Source organism: Colias philodice, chromosome 7 (assembly GCF_061535455.1).
Source record: "Colias philodice isolate Cphi_HAF_F1 chromosome 7, ilColPhil1 Martin Lab GWU primary, whole genome shotgun sequence".
Taxonomy (NCBI): Eukaryota; Metazoa; Arthropoda; class Insecta; order Lepidoptera; family Pieridae; genus Colias; species Colias philodice.
The window spans coordinates 9,463,041-9,484,842 of NC_143092.1; the positions used below are offsets into that span (position 1 = coordinate 9,463,041).

The following is a 21,802-nucleotide window of genomic DNA, read 5'->3' on the forward strand; positions in this document are numbered from 1 at the left end:
GTAGGTAAATCTTTGCTACTTACTATAGTGTGAACTGGTATTAAAAGAGGATTTTGGAATAGTTAGCCAAATACTCTCCGATTGTGTGCAAAGTGTAATATGACAAAAAGCCGAAAGACTTTTTTTGACACATATTAACACTCCTCCACCTCTCTTTTTATGTTTTCGGTCGTATCTAAATACGTCATAACTACTAGGTACTTTCAATATTTTTATAAAGTAAATGTAATTTAGTGCGCAAACCACGAGCATTCTGATAATAAATACTAAGAGTATTTAATACTACCATTGAATTCAGTTAAGAATAAAAGAATAAAAATAAATAAAATAAACGCTGATGAGAGAATAATATAGCAAGAATGTCGTGGTTACGCAAAATAAATTTCGGTGCAACTTTATGTTTTAAAATGTTGCAGTACAATATAAATATAATAAAAAGTAATTGTATCGTTAGAAAATACGTTGTACACAAATAAATCATAATATTGAGGGTAGTTTCAAATAGGTAGTGCATTATAACTATGCAGTGTTTTAAAATGTGGACATGCTAACAGGGATAATAAACACTTGGTATTAAATAATAGATATAAAACTGTATAAGTTTCAAAATTCATATAATTATAGTTTAAATTGTGTATGAGTAGAAAGTTATAGTGTAATATATTGTTGTATGTGTAAAATTTGTAAAGTGAACTGGTATATCTTAACCTCTTGAAATAAATCTTGAAACGTAACAAAAGGCATGTGAACAAAAGTTTACATTTTAAGATTTGCCTAAAAAATCCAACAAATCATTTTCAGAATTAATAGCTTTTTGTGGAGACTTTTCGTTGCGACGAACATAAATAATACAGTTTCTCACCCAAACGTATTTAATATTGTATTCTTTTGCGCGAAGTTTGCAGTTGTTCAATAGGATTTTATTTGCATCGTTAACAAAAAATTTTGTCGCGTTGTCGGTGTAGTTGAGATCACTCGCGTTAAGTCCCTTCTGTAATCTGTTTGAATAATTTGAATTTAGCCAATAGATCGTCTTTACACCTTCTGTTTTTGAGCTTGGCGATAATTTTCCTAGAATGACCTTGTTTTTGTCGAATCGACTGCACCCTCGTAATGAACTCGATGTCTTCTTGCGCAAGAGTGGACCCGATAGTTGAATATAGATGTAGAAGTATCTCAACCAAATTTTCATTCGACTTTTCGGGAATGCCCACCAATTCTACGTTTAAAAAACGTGATTTTTGCTGCGTAGATTTGAGATTATGATATCTTTTTTAGCAAGTTCTGAATTGATATTCTGAATTTGACTGCCTAAACTTACTATTTGAGCCTTAGACTTTTTTAACTCGTCTTTTAGGGATTCTACCATATTTAATTTCAAATCAATGTCGGCTAGTCTAGTGAAAATCTCCTTCATTACATTGGCATTTAACTTTGTAGTTAGTTCGTTTACTTCAAAACGCAATTGAGATACATTCTCAGGCAGAGAGGTTAATGGTGCGAGCATCTCTTCTATTCTATTTAATTGAACTTGATAAGGCGCTGGCTCTTCCTGCACAGTAATATTCTTTGAAGCGGTATTAATTGGTTGCGGGCTCTTTCTGCAGTCTGGACACGTCCATGATGATTGCCTGTTACCCAAGCGTCGCCAACCAATATCCGTTAAGCTGACACAGTAGAAGTGGTATGTCATGCGGCAAAGTGAGCACTGGGCACCATCCAAAATATTTTCATCGCAGCGTTTGCATAAATTATCCATACCAAGGGTTTGTAATCCCGGAAGATGCACGGACTGGTGATGACGTTGTGTAGATAAGAAATCGCCGGCAGTGTTCGTATGAATATACACTGGTCAATACGTTAATTGCGTATGAATGTTCGAATTTAACACTGAATTCACTTTTTAACTGGATATAATATTGAAGTGTTTGTGCAAAGTTGTAAACGTTTAACTTTTACGAGAAATTTAACGGTAAGAACGTCTTTGTCACAGTAGGTTGACAGGTTATTTATGCGTTACATAAAAATCTCCTACTTAACATATAGAAAAGTGTCAAATTATATTTAGAGTTCAAATTTATATAATCAATCTTACCGAACGTTGTGTCTGGTGTCGGGTTTAATCCATACTATTATTATAAATGCGAAAGTAACTATGTCTGTCTGTCTGTTACTCAATCACGCCTTAACTACTGAACCAATTGGCATGAAATTTGGTGTAGAGATATTTTGATACCCGAGAAAGGACATAGGATAGGTTTTATCCCGTAAATCCTACGGGAACGGGTTTTTCTTTGAAAACGCGGGCGAAGCCGCGGGCGGAAAGCTAGTAATCTTATAAATAAATCCCGTTTAAAATCCGATTCATTTTTTAAAATCCACTTTTATAGAATAAGACAAACAACACTGCTAATTAAGTACGAATTTTATAAAGGCCAGAGTTTTTGCTTGAAATTTTTATAATGATTAAAACCATTCTTAGACTATGTTCAATGTTCGTAGTTAATAACATCCTAACAGGTTTTAAACGTAATTACTGTGTATAAATATCTTAAGATTATTATTTACATAGGATATACGCTATCTCATAGCATGTTGATAATAATAATAAATGATTGCATAATTTTGTACTGCATTATTGATAATATACATAATAATATATGCAAAGATTAAAATGACTATTAAAAATTACATACTTATGTATAATCAACAATAATTAGCATTTAGCATTAAAAGTAGTGGATATTTATACCCCCATCTGTTTATCAGATCAGATTACAAAGATCCTTATATCACTTATATTTTGTTTATTTATAGGGGCATCCACACGCTGGCTGTTTGTCACAAACACCGCAAATAGAAAACGAAGTCCCAACAACCACAACACCCAACATAAACAGCCATCCACGTGTTTGGTGAACGTTCATAACCATGAATAACATTCTGAATCGGCAAACATGGCGGACGACGAGATTGTGGCAGCTATTACTTTCGGGTTGACATATTTTTATTATAAATTAATGCAAGAGAAAGAAAAAAAGGAAAAAAAGAAGAAAGCAAAGACGAATGTGGATGATTAAAATTTAAAATACATAGAAATTGTACAAGGTACTGCTTTAGACCTATTATTTGGGCTTTAATTTGCCGTGTACACTGTACACGCTTTATATTAGCTCCACCTGTATGTTTGTAACCGACTTCTTTGGGCGCGATTTTGACCCACTTTAAACCAAAGAATACTTATATACTCTAAAAAAGAGCTTTAAACGGCCAGTTTCGTTCAAACTTTGTAGATTTATTGAGGACCGACGACAATTATACACTAATTTGAAAAAAAAATTCTATTTTTTAGTTCGGTTTTCTATAAAAAGCGTGTTTTTTAGTTTTTTTAAACTATTATTATTTAATTTTACTTAAAAAAGTTTTTGTTCGTTTCAGACAATTTATAGAAGAAAAATTTAATGAGCTTCTTTACGAACCATCAGGGGAGTTTCATAACTTCTGCCGCATGAGTTTCACAGATTTTGAGTATTTGCTAGACAAAATTTCTCCTCTGATTTCGAAACAAGATACGGACTTCAGGGAAGCTATACCAGCGAAATATCTTAGCAATAACATTAAGGTTTATCGCAAGTGGTGAGTGGTGACAGTTATAAAAGTTTACACTATTTATTCAGTGTTATAAAAATTTCAAAAATTATACCTGAAGCACAGGCAATTAATGATGTTCTAAGAAATGAAATAAAGGTGAGTTGTTTTTATAATTATTTATTTTTATTATCAATAATTTGAAATGAAAAATAATTTTTCATTTCAAATTCTAGTCAAATTCAAGTCCAGTCCTAAAGTTAAAATGTCCAGTCCTAAAGATAGTAATTTTTCAAAAATTACTATCTTTAGGACTGGACATTTTAAAGATCTACTCAAGATTATGTTTTACTTGGCTTTATTTTTCATGATTCTTGTAATTAGAAAAAACTTATAAAAGTGGTCGTATTGTATTATCTCAATTTTCACAATCAAAGTCTTCATAGACTTAAGACCACATTAAGACTTCAGTAATCAGCTGTGCGCGATTACGCATGGCCGCATATTTTGTGACCGCTGATTTAGTGCCGAGGACAATGACCTCTGATATACTTAAGTGCGAGAACTGTAACATCGTGATTAATGAATTATTATCGTTTCTAAAAAATGTACTGGATTACATGGATGAAGACAGTATTCATCAGCTGTGTACCTACTAGTTCGTTTTCGGCTGACAAGATTGCTAAAGCTAAGTCGTTATTATCTGCATCGCTACCCAACGCTAGAAAGCTACCACCTCTTAGAAAAGAACCAAGCAAGAAAATGTCCCGAGACCTGGATCATTGGATGACATTATAGACTGCATTTTGAAAAATAATAATTCGGAATGTTTCCCTATATTCGTTGCGAAAGAGCTGCATAAACTCCCGCCAGTCACTTTTGATTATGTCGATGCAACACGAATCCTCAAGGATATCTTAAATATGTACTCACAAACGAAACTGAATTTATTAGAGGAGAATGTTGTAACCGTTGACAAAAGAGAATGACCACGGGTAGTATCGGTAAAATTTTAGTTGTGCCACGTATTCGTGATATTGTTAATTCCTATTTGTATTTATAATAATCATATGGGTATATCTATTAAGTCTTAATTTTATAATACCGGATAAATTGAAACAATAGTAAAAGTTTGTTTTTTGAAACATGTAGGTATGACCACGGATGGAATCGGTAAAATACTAGTTGTGTCACGTGTTCGTGATATTGTTAATTCCTATTTGTATTTATAATGATCATATTTATCACTATTAAGTCGTAATTATACCGAATAAATAGAAATAAAAGTAAAAGTTTTTGTTTTGACACATATATCTATCTCTCTTGCAAGCGTCATAATTATTATTATGTTCCTATTTGTAATTAATGTGTTCGACGTTATTTATTTTGAAATAATGTTTATTACGATTTACTTTTCACATTTGTCTTGTAAATTAAAATATTACCTATGTAATAAATGTTAAACTTAACGTTCATCGTTAGTTTAAACTCGATAAAGTATTTTTTGAAGTGTTGAATAAAACCATTGTTTTATTTTTATTGTCGCGAACTGCGGCTTATTTACATAAAAACTTTAATCATATCTAAAAGTACTAACATCAAGCTTTAAATTGAGCTATATTTTATCTTGACACAATAAGTTTGATTGCGATACCAATACCAAGTGCCATAGTCACTTGAGCAATCTCCTATAACACACTGAAGCTGAAAGGTAGACAGCATTCGACACGGCTCAACAACAGATTCCTGCAGGAATATAAATACAATCAATTTTCACAATCAAAGTCTTCATAGGCTTCTTTTACACGGTTTGTTTCTGTTCTTTGGGAAATCAACTCATTGGATATTATTTGAATGGTAGGAGTAAAATTTGACGAGCCCGATTGGTTGAAATAAACGTGATTTTGAGAAGTGAATAGTGTGGCTAACACACAATATTTTAGTGTATGTATTTTATCGTGTATATATTACACATAACAAGTATTTAAATATTTTATTTCATATTTATATTCGTATTTAATTATAACACAAACATTCATCACACAAAAACACAAAAAATACAGACATATGCATTACACTCATACAAAATAATTATAATATTTATTATTCCATGACATAGTCGCGGTATTCGCGTAGTATGCGTGTCGCGACAAAAATATCACGAATCGAGCAGGTAGATCGATATACTTTATCATCAAGCTTCTTCACAATTTAAAATAAAACTGGTTTGATCTTTTATCATTGAATGCGCTTATTGTCAGTCTTTTTAATTTGTACTAGCTGTCCCGGCGAACTTTGTACCGCCCTGTCAATTAGGCTGGTTCACACTTTGATTAGTGTGAGTGCAGGTGATTAGTGCGAGTGCAGGTGTGTAGTGCGAGTAGTGTCCAATTGACTGCGAGTGCAGGTGATTAGTGCGAGTGCAGGTGTGTAGTGCGAGTAGTGTCCAATTGACTGCGAGTGCAGGTGATTAGTGCGAGTGCAGGCACGCTGCGAGTGAGGGGGAAGGGAGGGCGCGCGGGACGTGGCTACTCGCAGTCCACTCGCAAAAAAATAGAACACGCTTCTATTCACTTTACTACACAGCCTACTAAACACTCGCACTAAACAGTCGCTGTCCACACGTAGTACTACTCATCACCTGCACTCGCACTAATCAAAGTGTGAACCAGCCTAATGCCTGGTTCACACTTTGATTAGTGCGAGTGCAGGTGATGAGTAGTACTACGTGTGGACAGCGACTGTTTAGTGCGAGTGTTTAGTAGGCTGTGTAGTAAAGTGAATAGAAGCGTGTTCTATTTTTTTGCGAGTGGACTGCGAGTAGCCACGTCCCGCGCGCCCTCCCTTCCCCCTCACTCGCAGCGTGCCTGCACTCGCACTAATCACCTGCACTCGCAGTCAATTGGACACTACTCGCACTACACACCTGCACTCGCACTAATCACCTGCACTCGCAGTCAATTGGACACTACTCGCACTACACACCTGCACTCGCACTAATCACCTGCACTCACACTAATCAAAGTGTGAACCAGCCAATAGATCAAGAGCCCACGACGGCCAGACATTCCTTTATTAATTTCTGAAAACACGCGTAAACACAAACATTTGAGGAATTTTTATGTATCTGCTTTTATTGCACTTTTTAATATTTGATTTTAAAATAAATACAAACAATATTTATTCACCCTTTTTACTTTTTAATTACAGTAAAAGTTCCTTATTCGCGGGGTATACGTTCCATAAATATGCCGCGAATACAGAAACCGTGAATACGGAATGGTAATTTATATGGGATTATAGGGGATACGTTCCTAGGTGACGATTGAGATTTTTTTCATGACGAAAGTTTCGACGAGTTTCGACTCGAAACTCGTTTCTCATTTTTTTTAGTTGACAATATAAACTAGGAAGAGTGCAGTAGACGTTACTCGAACACAATTTTTGTAACTAATGTGAAAGACGAAACATAAACACGCAAAGCGGCTTTTACTATAAACGGAACTACATTTAAAAATATATTAGTCAGTTCTTTAAAGAAACGAATCTTCAATGGCGGCGCTTCTCATTCCCTCTCGCTCACACACGGCCGTACGGTATGCAAAAAAAATAGGGTAAAGTAAAATGTATTTAATTTTCCCTGTTATAATTTTTGGAAGAAGTGTACAAATACAACCCTCGAATTTAAGGTTTTTGTGGGGGGGAGGGGAGGGGGGAGTGGTGGGAATCCCTCCTCCAAAGGGGGGGGGGGGGTGAGGAGTCACTTAGTTTCTGAGATATTGGAGTTTAAAGTTTTGAGAATTGCCTTGAAATTGCAAAAAAAAAATATGGACAAGAAATAATATGAACTTTTCACAGTAATATCACCAAGTTTCAAATCGTGGGTAATTATTGTACCGGCGAGCCTAATTTTTTTTTTTAGTTTGTAACATTTTCGCCATTTATATTTAGAATGACAATTATGTATTTGCTATAGTAAATAATATTTTCTTTAATAATATATTCTTTGGGGAAAGTTGTTCAGTTTATGGGCTAATTACGAGACTACGAGTATTAATTGGGATTTTGTTGCGTTCTGTATATGTCATTTGATAGTTCATATAAATACACAAATATCATAACAAAACAGTTTGTCAACAAACAAATTAAAATAATTAACAAAATAATAAATAAAATAATTATCAATTTACGTTATTTTTATTTTCTTTTTTGCTGATCCTACCATCTGTCAAAGTCAGCTTTGGCCGCCATTGAAGATTCGTTTCTTCATTGAACTAGCTAATACTTTATTTATTGAGTTATAAGGTTGCTTCCATTCTGTTTATTTACATTCTCAAAAACATCAATCGCGGCAAAGGCGGCTTGCGACAAAGGTGGCTTGTGTCAAAGGCCTCGGCGATATCATTTAACAACATAATATGTACTTTAGGCAAACTTGTAATAAGATCTATTTTACTTTCTTATTAGTCCATTTGACAAGGATATTGGGTTAGATACCTATTGGAATAATTTTATTATTATGTATGTACTTATTAAATCCGCGAATAAAAAAATTTTTAGTCGCGAATATAGAAATTGGGTCGCATTTTTTTAAACCGCGAATAGTGAAAACGCGAATAAAGGAAGCGCGAATAAGGAACTTTTACTGTATTTTACACATAATACATTTTTGAACGCATGAATGTCAAACATTATTCTCCGTATTTGACAGGATTGACAACTAATGATTGACATGTACGAAAATCAAAATTTTGTGAAAATATTTATTAGTCTAGTTTTTGTTGTTTTTATGATTTATTCTTCTATTCTGGACGAAGACAAATCCAACGAATCTAAAACCATGAAAATTGGTTCAGCAGAACTCGAGTTATAAGTGTTGGAACATACAGACTTTCTTTTATATATATAGATTTTTTATATTCAAAGTGTTTCTTGTGTCTGTTAATTATTATACAGAATCCTTTCTCCTTCTATGTGGAGTAATAAACAATTAAATTGTGAGTGTGTGTTTAATTTGTGCATCACTAAAAGGTACTGTACTTTCACATAACTATCTACACGCACCCCACAAATTGTTGGGGTGAATTGATTACCAATGGTAAATCTGTGACGTTTGGGCGGTTGATGGGTGGTTTGAACCTACTTTGCCAAAGGTTCAGAATACCAGGTTTCGGAAGATGACGATCGGTATGGAGCCGATGGTGAATTATTTGGCAAAAGTTCGGAATATGATGTTTGGGAAGTTGATGGTCGTATTGAAATTGGTGAAGTTTTTGGTAATAAAAAAAATCTAATTTCAAATTTTATTTATTTTTCACAAAATTTTTACAAACTTTTACATAAAATGTAAATCCCTGGTTAACCCACTAGGAAAACCTGTGCGGGGTCAACCAGTGACCTCCGTCGGCTTTGCATATTTTTAACAATATAATTTGTATTAAGAGACATCAATTATTACAGTACAATATTTAAATTTAGTTAGACTTAACTTAGAAAAAAAAAATAAGATTATAAATTATAATATATATATATATATATATATATATATATATATATATATATATATATATAGGGGCTGAGTGGGGAGATGAACATGGGGTTTGTCGGTTAAAGAGCCTCTCTTTGATTTTATTTATAAACAATGTGTCTAAGTATATTATACATAAATAGTTTCCTCTCATCTAGTGAAAGTTCACGCAGTTTTTTTGCTAGTAATTTTCCATAAAGTTCGCAGTCATCGTCTTCTTTTGGTGGCGGTGGTGGATATTCCTTCTGTCTTTTTCTTAAAATATTGGTCAACTGTCCAAATGCAGACGACATTTGCCGTTCCGCTGTGTCGGAAGCTGGACGACGGCGCACTGGTTTTGGTGTAGGGAGAGGCTGCTCTAAATCATTATTTTCAACAACTTTATTTTCAACAACTTACGTACTTACATACATGTTGGTTGAGTAGGTATAACTTTGCTATGGAACAGGTGTTTTTTTTTCGCGATTTCCGAGTTGGTCCCATAATGAAAGTTACTCAGTATGTCGGGATGTCAGATGGGATTACAACCATAATGAAAAAAAGTCGTTTTACTAACTTCCTCTGAATTTACGTTATTTGAGCAGGTATATACCGGTTCTAAAAATGACTCCATCAGGTGATAAGCAAACCAGACCGGTGTATAAACATCATCGGATCCTGAAAAAATAAAATTAAAATAAAATTTTGTTCGCAAGGAACATAGCAGGGGTATAGAACATAGCAGGGGCATAGCATGGTGTTTTGACAAATATTTATTGATTATTTAAACTTACCTGCACCGGACCGAATAGAATCTTTTTTTTTCTCCAGATGTCTGTGGAACGTAGCCATTAGTATATATCTTTTTTGCTCTTCAACTCCTTGACACTTTTATTCATTAAAGTGCTGAGGTTAGTCCATGCATTAGAAACCTTTTGCCGATTTTTGTGATCGGCATCTTTGTAATTCCAAAGACATGGCTTATTTTTATAAGCCTCCGAAAATTTCAAAATCACAGGTGCTGACCAATCAGACATTTTTTACGATTTACGTGTCAACGAAAAAGTGTTGCAAATAAATACGTCCGCCTCCCGCAAGCTCGCGCGCATACTGATCGCTGCCTCGATGATGTGCGATATGGCTTAATAGTGCAAATTTCCGCCTGCGATTGCACTCTTTCTAGTTTTCCTGCTGTTTAGGTTTTTTATTCCAAGCACACGGTTCTATACATTTGTTAGCTCTATGATAAAATCGCGCGTGGTAATAACAAAGACTGTCGGCGCTCCGCGGCTCACGCCGTATCATGTTTCGTCCACGGGATCTTGAACTAGAGCGATTACGATATTTATAATTTCGTTTTTTATGTTGCAATCTATGAATGTTCTGTAATTCCATCACTTGTAGAGTCAATTGAGCTATTTGCTCTTGCAGCACGGAAACGATATCAGCTGACGTCGACGGTTTGCTACTAGCCTCCGATATTTGATTAGGTCTTATATTTTCCATAATTTTGTCTGCAATCGTAGCTAAATTTTCCAAATCTTTTACGTCGGTAACGGCGAGGACGGAGCGTACTGCAGCTGGAAGATGACCCTGCCACATGATACTCAGCGTTTCATCGGGAATTTTTCCGCGGGCCAAATCTCGCATGCGCCTCAAGAGTTGAGAGGGTTTTTCGTCGCCAAGGTCGATTTCGCTCAAAAGTTTTTGGAGTTGCCGGTTTTCTGATTCTTCATACACTGCTAATAATCTTGCTTTTAAGGTGTCATATTTCTTCGTTTGGGGCTGCTGAAATAATATGACGTCACTTACTTGTTGAATGACGTCTTTTCCCAATTTCGTGACGACTAAGTTAAATTTCGCCTCGTCGCTTGGTTTTTGTTTTTTTAGGTGTTAAGATGGCTTCACACTGCACAAACCATAAGCGAGCTTGATCGCACCAAAATTCCGGTATTCTAGATGATACTGTTACTGTTGCTAACTCGGACGCTGGGCTTGCTGACGGAGCTCTATTTTCAGTTGTCATTTTTATATTCCAAAACCAAATTGTAGCGGCTTTATATATTTCGGATAACGGAAATGAAACAACGGATGACAACCTCTTTATATTGGAGCCAATTTACGACTGAAGTACAATTAGTAGAATACATATTAATGTTACATGATGCCTGACCTAATAAGTAACTGTAATGTGCTGACGGCACCACAAATTAAATTGAATTGATTATTTAAATTTATCTGCACCGGACCGAATAGAATCTTTTTTTTTCTTCAGATGTCTGCGGAACGTAGCCATAAGTATTTCTTTTTTGGTCTTCAATTCCTTGACACTTTTATTATTCATTATAATGCTGAGGCGAGTCCATGCATCATTAACCTTTTGCCGATTTTTGTGATCGGCATCTTTGGAATTCCAGAGACATGGCTTATTTTTATAAGCCTCCAAAAATCATTTATTATATCGTCGTACGAAATCTTGTTGATTAGCTCTGATTCTATGCACAATAGAGCTAAAGCGTTTAGCTTTTCTTGACTTAAAGTCGATCGTAGGTAGTTCTTTACTCTCTTCAAGCAAGAGAAGCTTCTTTCACCTGAACAATTTGCCGCTGGTGTACAAAGAGCCATACGAAGTGCTATATCCAAGTTTGGATAAATGTTTCCTAGATTCTGTTCTTGTAGGAATGAAGACAGACTTATTAATGATCCAGAAATTGGTTTTATTAAAATTCTTTCAGACGAAAGGTAGCTTTGAAAGTGTAGTAATTCCTGAACTAAGTCTGTTTCTAAATCATTAGGATACATTACTTTTTATAAAAAACTGGCTTTTTCTGTCAGAACTGATGGTAACAACTCATTCATTTTGGTAAGAAATGAAAATTTTTCGTTAAATCCTTGATAAGCCTCTTGCCGTTTTGCTAACTCGGATATAGTCTATCTATGACAACGAGAAACGTATTAAGCCTGAAGTGATCACTCGCAGCTATTCCAATATCTTCATCTGGTGTCTCATGAAATCTTTTTTTCTTTTTGGTTGTCTTTTTTTCATCTCTTTTGTATGTTCTTTCGATACACTTAACTCGATCGCCTTTTCTTCGAAGTACTTGAAATACTAACGATATTAACGATAGCTTCCCGCAAGTTATCGTTAATTTCTCACAGCGCTGGATCTTTGTTTAGACTTATGGTTGATTGTATTTCCACGTTACTTGTACTTGACGTCTGATTCTGAGACATATCTTCAACTGTGAGGCTTATAGATGATTCCTCTTTTGCCTCTCTATCAAAAACATGAAGATCTGTTTTTTCAAAATCAGAATGTTTAATGGGCAACGGTTGTTCTGGAACTGCGGAATATATTATATATAGGTTTAGAGACATTTATTTTCAAAGAATTTTACAATTCACTTAATTCTAAAGTTTCACAGTATTTTACAAAGTTGTACACCTTGACAAAAAAAATTAAAAAATTTGCGGGTGAGTGGAGATTATTTTGTGCAATAATATCGTCTTATGACGGTTATGGCTGTGTTCGTGAGGAATGTTTACACGGATATAAAGCAACTAAATGTGACATCGATTGCATGAACTAAAATAAATATTAATTGTAAGTTTATTTAAAAATTAGAGATTAAATAGTAATTTAGTGTTGATTTAGCTATTTAAAGTAATTTAATTAATACAATCTTGTTTTTTTTTTTTTTTTTAAATATGTATAAGTATAATTCATAATATGATGTAATGATTTTTACTCTTTATTTTAAAATAATCATAAAATATATACTTTTTATGTTATATTTAACACTTTATATTAGTTATATTAATTTATTTTTTGAAGTAATTTTACTTTTGATTTTTTTTTTTTAAACTAGGTAAGTAAGTATGTGATCGTTGTTATTTTTATTTATATTGCTGATTTTATTTTATTCACTTATATTTTTAAGTTGTAATTTGTATACACGATAGTTATTTCAGGGCATATTTTCATTTTGTAGTATATGAAGTTTTAATTTCTTTTTGAATAATCCTAATGATTTTACTTGTTTTATATCTGTAGGTAGGCTATTATATATTTTAACTCCGTCATGAAGTAAATTTTTTGAGCCATAGTAGGTACGGGCTGGATGGATATTTAGGTGGTCAATACATATATTTTGTCGTAGATTAGAATTTCGCTTCCTCTTAGTTAAAGTGATATCTGTATGAATTTCCTTATTAAACAATTTTCGTATCAGAATACAAGTATTATAAACGTAAATTTGCGAAATATCCATTATTTTAGTGTCTTTATATATTTTCTTTGTTGGAGTGAGATAATTATAGCAAAAAAGGGTTTTTATTAATCTATTTTGGGCTATTTGTACTTTGTTCATGTTAGTTTTAGCGGATGTTCCCCATATCGGTATTAGATAATCTAAGTGGGATTTAATTAAGGAGTTATAAATTGTATATCGAACAGTATTTGGAAGACATTTTGCAAATCCTCTTAATGCACCAGACAATGAAACTATTTTTTTCCTGACTTTTTCAATATGCGGTTTCCAGGTCATATGACTATCCAATACTAGACCCAGATATTTTTCTTCATTAATCTGTTTAATTTGTTGATTATTTATAAAAAGAGGGGCATGTGTTGGAACTTTTTTAGATTTAGGTGAGAATATAATATAATTAGTTTTTTCAACGTTAATTGTCAGTAGATTATTTTGTAGCCAAGTGTTAAGGAGGGTCATATCGTGTTGAGCTTCCGATATCAAAGAGTGTATTGACTGTCCATAGTAGAATAGGCTGGTGTCATCAGCATATAGACTTATGTCACCTTTGAAGGGAAGCTCGTATACGTTGTTTATATATACTAAGAACAAAAGTGGACCTAGAATAGAGCCTTGTGGTACTCCATAACATATCGGCAAGGGATCACTTTGACATGATCCAATTTTGACAATTTGACAACGGTTTGCGAGGTAGGATTTAATTAATTCATGTGCTGTTCCCTTGATACCAATGCATTGAAGTTTTGTTAGCAACAAGTCATGGCTCACGGTATCAAACGCTTTTTTTAGGTCCACAAAAATGCCGACCGCGATATTTCTATTGTCTAAATTACTAATAAGTTTTGTTATAAGATCTGACGTGGCTGAGAGAGTATTGGATTTGGGACGGAAGCCGTATTGTTTCTGATAAAGAAAGTTGATTGAGTCAAGGAATTTTTTTAATTGAGTATGCAAGACCCTTTCAAAAATTTTTGATATAACAGATAGGACAGAGATTGGTCGGTAATTGTTAGGGTCTGTTTTGCTACCAGCTTTAAATATAGGTACGACTTTAGCAATTTTTAGAGAGTTTGGAAATGTTCCTTCTGATAGACATTTATTTATACAACACGCTAGATCATGGCTTATCAAGTCTTTGATACATTTTAAGGCTTTAACGCTAATGCCATCTAACCCTGAGCTGGTATTTGAGTTTAGCGAGTTAATAATGTTTTTAACTTCCTCAGCGTTAGTGGGATTAAACTGGGTGAATGAATTTTTGCTATCTAATGTCACATTAAGTTGATAATTCTGGGTTTTAGGAATTTGATTTGCTAAAATCGAGCCAACCGAAGCAAAGAACATATTAAAACACTTACAAATTTCCTTTTCATCACTTATTAAGCCGGTAGGGGTATTGATCTGTGGAATGACAGTATCCTTTATGCTATTCCTAGATAACGAGTTTATAAGGCTCCACATTTTCTTTGGTTGTTTGAGAACTTTATTAAATTCCTTTGTATAATATTCGTTTTTTGTTTTCTGTATTTTTGCAGTTACTTGATTTCTCTTTTTTTTAAACTTCTGTTCAATGCATTTATTATCTTTGTTCATTTTGTGCTCGTAGTAAATTTGATTTCTGTCGTTGATTTCTTTAATGATATCTCTGTGTATCCAGTCTTGTCTTGGTTTGTTGAGTATTTTTGATTTTATGACTTTGTTTTTATTGATTGCTTCTTTTAATCTTAATTCCATTTGTGAATATTCTAAATTGTTATTGTAGATAGGGTTATTTTTTATGTATAAGTATAATTCATTGTAATTTAGTGCTTCATATTCTATTTTTTTAAATAATTCAGGTTTATATTTTTTTACTTCTAAAAATATCTGTTTATGATCTGACATTGCTGATTCAACAATGGCAAGGTGGAAATCGTTTTGTTTCACATTTGTGGCAACATGATCTAGAATTGATTTTGTCGTATTGGTTTCTCGTGTACAGTATGTTTCATCAATCTTGTTTAGTAGTTGGAAGCCATTTATCTCAACCAAGTCCTTGTAGGTATTATTAGTCCGATCCAAGTTTAATAAATTTATATTGAAATCACCAAATATGATGGCTCTGCTACTTTTTTGAAGTTGTATTCCAAAGGTTTCGAAAAAATTTTGTAGTGTAACTGGATCCGGTTTACGATATATAGCACCTATGTCCAATGAATAGTTATAGAGGTGGACCCAGAGATAATGGTTATCAAGTAATACTAGATCGTGACATTGATTGTGTTGGAGATTATTGTGGACAAAGATTGAGACCCCACCTCCTCTACTATTTGACCTGTGATTATAATAGTGCTTATATCGTGGAAGTTGGAGTCGTTCACCTTCATCCTTTGTTTTGATCCAAGTTTCAGTCAATATGATTACGTGTATTGTATATTTAAATGACTCTATCACACATCTCAGTTCATCTAATTTACCTGGTTTAACAATACTACGTACATTTGCATACATAAATTTCAGAGATTTATTCGAAAATTTAATTTCACCATAGTTATTGGTTAGTTGGTATGTCAGGTTATCGATAGTCGGGTTGGTTAAATCTTCTGTTCTTTTAGATTGATCTAGTTTTTTGAATCCGTTTCAACGATTTTAGGGATGCCTTTAATATATTTTATACTTAAGTTTTTTATTCCCTCGTCCGTTTTTTGTTTGAGTTCATCTTTTAGAAGTTTTAGGTATGCTCGTTGCTGTGGAGTTTGGTCGGAATAAATCCCAATTTCTTTTCTACAATTTTTGTGCTTATTTCTTAAAATTATTTTAACTGGTTCTTCTGTTGAAAAACATACTTTTAGTGGTCGACATTTGTTCGGTATGAATTTTCCTAGTCTTATTGTTGCTACTGGATCTGGGCTACACGGTATTATGTTTTTTAGAAATTGTATTACATTTTTAGTGTCAGAAGCTTTTCTTGTTGTTGTCTCGACAGCGTCACATTCAGGTAAGTTTGTAATTATTAAATTTTTGCTACGTTTTTGACGCTCATGTATTTCAAATATAATCTCTTCCTGGTTTGAAGCTTGCTCGAAGTTATTTATGTGGAGCGGTAGGTCTTTTAATTTAGTCTCAATACCATTAAGTCGTATTTCGGTATCAGAGTTCTTATTTAGAAGCAAATTAACATTAGTTTTAAGCGAAGTCTGCTCCATTTTCAGCGTTTCTAGTGACAGTTTCGTTTCAGACATCTCTTGTTTAATAGACGAAATGTCGCCTGAAATTTTATTCATGAACTCTCTTTGGTTTTCAGATAAAGCAGACATCATATCCATCATCCGGGACATTTGTTTGTTTAATTCACTTAACTCATTTTTGATCAATTCATCATCGTCTTTAAATTTTCTTTTATGCCGAAAAGTTACTTGCTGATCAAGGAGCTTTTCACTAGACACATTAATTTGAGGGTCACTATGCACAGAAACCATGCCACTTCCAGTAGGTGATCGCAGTACGTTCATTGTAGTTGTAACGGATAACACGGAGTGCACGTCCACTCGGTAAGACGGTCGGCGCGCGAAAAGATATCGAAGAATCGATCACATCTTCTTTAGATTGTGTTGTATCAAGACATATTATGTTCCATCAAGACATAGCTTCCGGGCTTAAAACACTGCTTTTACTTTCAGTTTTAAAAAAACTGTCAATTTTTACTGCCTGTCGAATGTCGATTTATTTTTCTGTTCTCTTTTAATTTTTTCTCTTTTCTTGTACTCAGCTCCACTAAGTCGCTTTCGTCCATCACTCATTCTAACAATTTTTGATTGAAAAACTGAAACTACATATTTAACTATTTTTATTTCTCTCGAATTTTCGAAATTTGTATTATGTGTGTGTATAATAATTTTTTTTTAAATTTGTAAACCGAAATAATAAATTAATAAACTAAATTTGCTGCCCCTTAAAATTTGCCGCCCTACGCTCCAGCCTACTCAGCTTGCTGATAAATCCGCCACTGCGCACTGGTTTTGGTGTAGGGAGAGGCTGCTCTAAATCATTATTTTCAACAACATTATTTTCAACAAATTCTTCGTCCTTTATAGCTGCAGTTTCATTTTCTACGGGCAACGTTCTCTGAAATAAATAAATTATTTACTTCATTTTGATTGTTTTCAGATGCCATCAACGGCTGATGCTTGGATGAATATAGATAGAGGGTATAGAAGAAAATTTCCACACTGTCTTGGTTCCATAGACGGCAACTCTGAAATCGCGAAAAAAAAAACAGCTATATCATTCATGTTGGTTGAGTAGGTATTTAACTTTGCTCGTATCGTATTATCTCAATTTTCACAATCAAAGTCTTCATAGGCTTCTTTTACACGGTTTGTTTCTGTTCTTTGGGAAATCAACTCATTGGATATTATTTGAATGGTAGGAGTAAAATTTGAAGAGCCCGATTGGTTGAAATAAACGTGATTTTGAGAAGTGAATGGTTGGGGTGAATTGATTACCAATGGTAAATACTGTGACGTTTGGGCGGTTGATGGCTGGTTTGAACCTACTTTGGCAAAGGTTCAGAATACCAGGTTTCGGAAGATGACGGTGAATTATTTGGCAAAGGTTCGGAATATGATGTTTGGGAAGTTGATGGTCGTATTGAAATTGGTGAGTTTTTGGTAATTAAAAAAAATCAAATTTCAAATTTTATTTATTTTTCACAAAATTTTTACAAACTTTTACATAAAATGTAAATCCCTGGTTAACCCACTAGGAAAACCTGTGCCGGGTCAACCAGTGACCTCCGTCGGCTTTGCATATTTTTAACAATGTAATTTGTATTAAGAGACATCAATTATTACAGTACAATGTTTAAATTTAGTTAGACTTAACTTAGAAAAAAAAATAAGATTATAAATTATAATATATAGTTATATGAAGATACTAGCGGTCCGCCCCGGCTTCGCCCGTGGTACATATCTACGTTTTCTCTACATAAAAACCATCCTCGTACTTCAAGGAATATAATAAAAAAAGAATTGTCGAAATCGGTTCAGCCGTTCTCGAGTTATGCGCTTACCAACACATTTTGCGATTCATTTTATGTAAGAAGATTAGAACATTTCTATAGTCGAATTACCAAACAAATTTATTATACAACTAGAACAAATAGCCCCAACGTGCGAAACTATGGCATTGTCAACTATGACATTTTGTTTCGGGCGGTTTAAAATACGAATGAATGATTCGTGAGTCGGTCAGTTAAAGGTCGATTTGTTAATGGTCTTTTAAATTTCCTTCTTGGAACCTGTAGAGTTGACAACCGACAACGATGTTAAAATACATGTTTATTTTGAAGCTCCGTTAATAAATGTCTGATTTAGAAAATATTGGTGAAATTGGGTCATAATATTACACTGCATTAGGTTTAAGCTAAAAATAAAACACGATTTACTTCAATCTGAGACGTGGGAAGGTTAGGTTAGTTTAGGTTTCCCAGCGTTATAATAAGGGTTAAACTTACCTGCACCGGACAGAATAGATTCATTTTTTCTCTTGAAATGTCTGCGGAACGTTGCCATTAAAACTTCTTTTTTATTCTTCAGCTCCTTGACACTTCTGTGCATGATAACGCTGAGGTTAGTCCAAGCTTCGGTGATTTTTTGTCTATTCTTATAGTTGGGATCTTTAAAATTCCAAAGACATGGTTCATTCTTGTACGCCTCCAGAAATTTAAGTGTCATTGCTGCTGACCAAATTGACATTTTTTACGATATAATCAACGAAAAGCAAATCACAAATAATTACGTCCGCCTCACACAAGCTCGCGCGCATACGTGGCGCATACCAGAGTAGGTACAGTGTTGCCAGCACACAGAAAAAAAAATCTCCAGCTTTCTTCATATTTTAACCTAAAAAAATCTCCAAAATTCACTAACTAATTCATTTTATCAAGGGTTAAGTATTAAATAAAATTACAAGTTATTTGTTAAGGAACATAATTTTAATCATAACAATAATAATTATTAATCTTGGTTACAAGTTAAAAAGCAACATAAGTATTTAAAAAACAATTTTACTTAAGTAAATCAAAACGTTAGGTTAGAAATCCACATTAAATACTTCGTTTGGTATTTCTTCGTCATCTTGACACGGTGACGGATCCACTGATGTAGACGGTTGAGATGGATCAATTTTTGAGTAGGTATTTCAAATTTCTGCCAACAGCAGAGATCACATCGCTCGGGAGCTCATAGCTATAACAGGTTTTCTTCATTATTTTTAGTTGGTTTCTTATGAAGAGAATACTATTTAAAGTATTTACAGCCATTTTGTTTCTTAGTTTATTTTTAACAATATTCATAGCACTAAATGCTCTTTCCACTTCAGCATTTGAATGAGGAAGGGACATTGCAGATAAAGCGAGATCAGATAACTCTTGAAAGGTATTAATTCCTGCAGCGTTTCTGTAATTTCGAACTTCAATCCAAAAGTCAATAACGTCATGTGTAGCTGTCCATTGCACAAAATTTACTCCATGCCACTGTTGCAGCAATTTGTCTATTGTCTCGTCATCAAATCCGAGTTGAACGCGAGAAATGAACGCCTCTCTTTTATTCTATTTATAAACAATGTGTCTAATGTCTATATCATACATAAATAATTTCCTGTCATTTGGTGAAAGTTCACTCAGTTTTTTTGCTAATAATTTCCCATAAAGGTCGCAGTCATCGTCTTCTTTTGGCGGTGGTGGTGGATATTCCTTCTGTCTCTTCCTTAAAATATTAGATAATTGTCCAAATGCAGTGGACATTTGCTGTTCCGGTGTGTTGAAAGACACAGCGGAACGACGACGGAGCACTGGGTTTGGTGTGGGGAGAGCACCACAACCAACTTCACCAACTTCTTCTTTGTCTGGTTCTTCTGGCAATGTTCTCAGAAATAAATAAATTATTTTCTTCGAATGTCGTGTAACCTTTGGGCTTGGAACTAATTTAGGCTTTGATGAACGGAATACAATGATACAAAATAAATATAGATATAGGTTATATATATACATATATATGTATGATATAGACACATTGTTTATATATGTGAGATTTATAGTATGTGACTGATTAGGGGCTGAGTGGGGAAATGAACGCCTCTCTTTTATTCTATTTATAAACAATGTGTCTAATGTCTATATCATACATAAATAATTTCCTGTCATTTGGTGAAAGTTCACTCAGTTTTTTTGCTAATAATTTCCCATAAAGGTCGCAGTCATCGTCTTCTTTTGGTGGTGGTGGTGGATATTCCTTCTGTCTCTTCCTTAAAATATTAGATAATTTCCCAGCGTTTCCCAGCGTTATAATAAGGGTTAAACTTACCTGCACCGGACAGAATAGAATCATTTTTTCTCTTGAAATGTCTGCGGAACGTTGCCATTAAAACTTCTTTTTTATTCTTCAGCTCCTTAACACTTCTGTGCATGATAACGCTGAGGTTAGTCCAAGCTTCGGTGATTTTTGTCTATTCTTATAGTTGGGATCTTTAAAATTCCAAAGACATGGTTCATTCTTGTACGCCTCCAGAAATTTAAGTGTCATTGCTGCTGACCAAATTGACATTTTTTACGATATAATCAACGAAAAGCAAATCACAAATAATTACGTCCGCCTCACACAAGCTCGCGCGCATACGTGGCGCATACCAGAGTAGGTACAGTGTTGCCAGCACACAGAAAAAAAAATCTCCAGCTTTCTTCATATTTTAACCTAAAAAAATCTCCAAAATTCACTAACTAATTAATTTTATCAAGGGTTAAGTATTAAATAAAATTACAAGTTATTTGTAAAGGAACATAATTTTAATCATAACAATAATAATTATTAATCTTGGTTACAAGTTAAAAAGCAACATAAGTATTTTAAAAACAATTTTACTTAAGTAAATCAAAACGTTAGGTTAGAAATCCACATTAAATACTTCGTTTGGTATTTCTTCGTCATCTTGACACGGTGACGGATCCACTGATGTAGACGGTTGAGATGGATCAATTTTTGAGTAGGTATTTCAAATTTCTGCCAACAGCAGAGATCACATCGCTCGGGAGCTCATAGCTATAACAGGTTTTCTTCATTATTTTTAGTTGGTTTCTTATGAAGAGAATACTATTTAAAGTATTTACAGCCATTTTGTTTCTTAGTTTATTTTTAACAATATTCATAGCACTAAATGCTCTTTCCACTTCAGCATTTGAATGAGGAAGGGACATTGCAGATAAAGCGAGATCAGATAACTCTTGAAAGGTATTAATTCCTGCAGCGTTTCTGTAATTTCGAACTTCAATCCAAAAGTCAATAACGTCATGTGTAGCTGTCCATTGCACAAAATTTACTCCATGCCACTGTTGCAGCAATTTGTCTATTGTCTCGTCATCAAATCCGAGTTGAACGCGAGAAATGAACGCCTCTCTTTTATT

General features: G+C 33.9%; 1 protein-coding gene and 1 pseudogene across 1 annotated transcript in view; one reads left to right on the top strand and one right to left on the bottom strand.

Annotated features, from left to right (window-relative positions):
• Nucleotides 1-21,802, top strand: part of Sym (symplekin scaffold protein) — a 127,024-nt gene that overhangs the window by 90,273 nt on the left and 14,949 nt on the right. The gene's annotated exons all lie outside the window — the stretch shown is intronic.
• On the bottom strand, nt 5,355-10,131 carry LOC149487289 (uncharacterized; annotated as a pseudogene).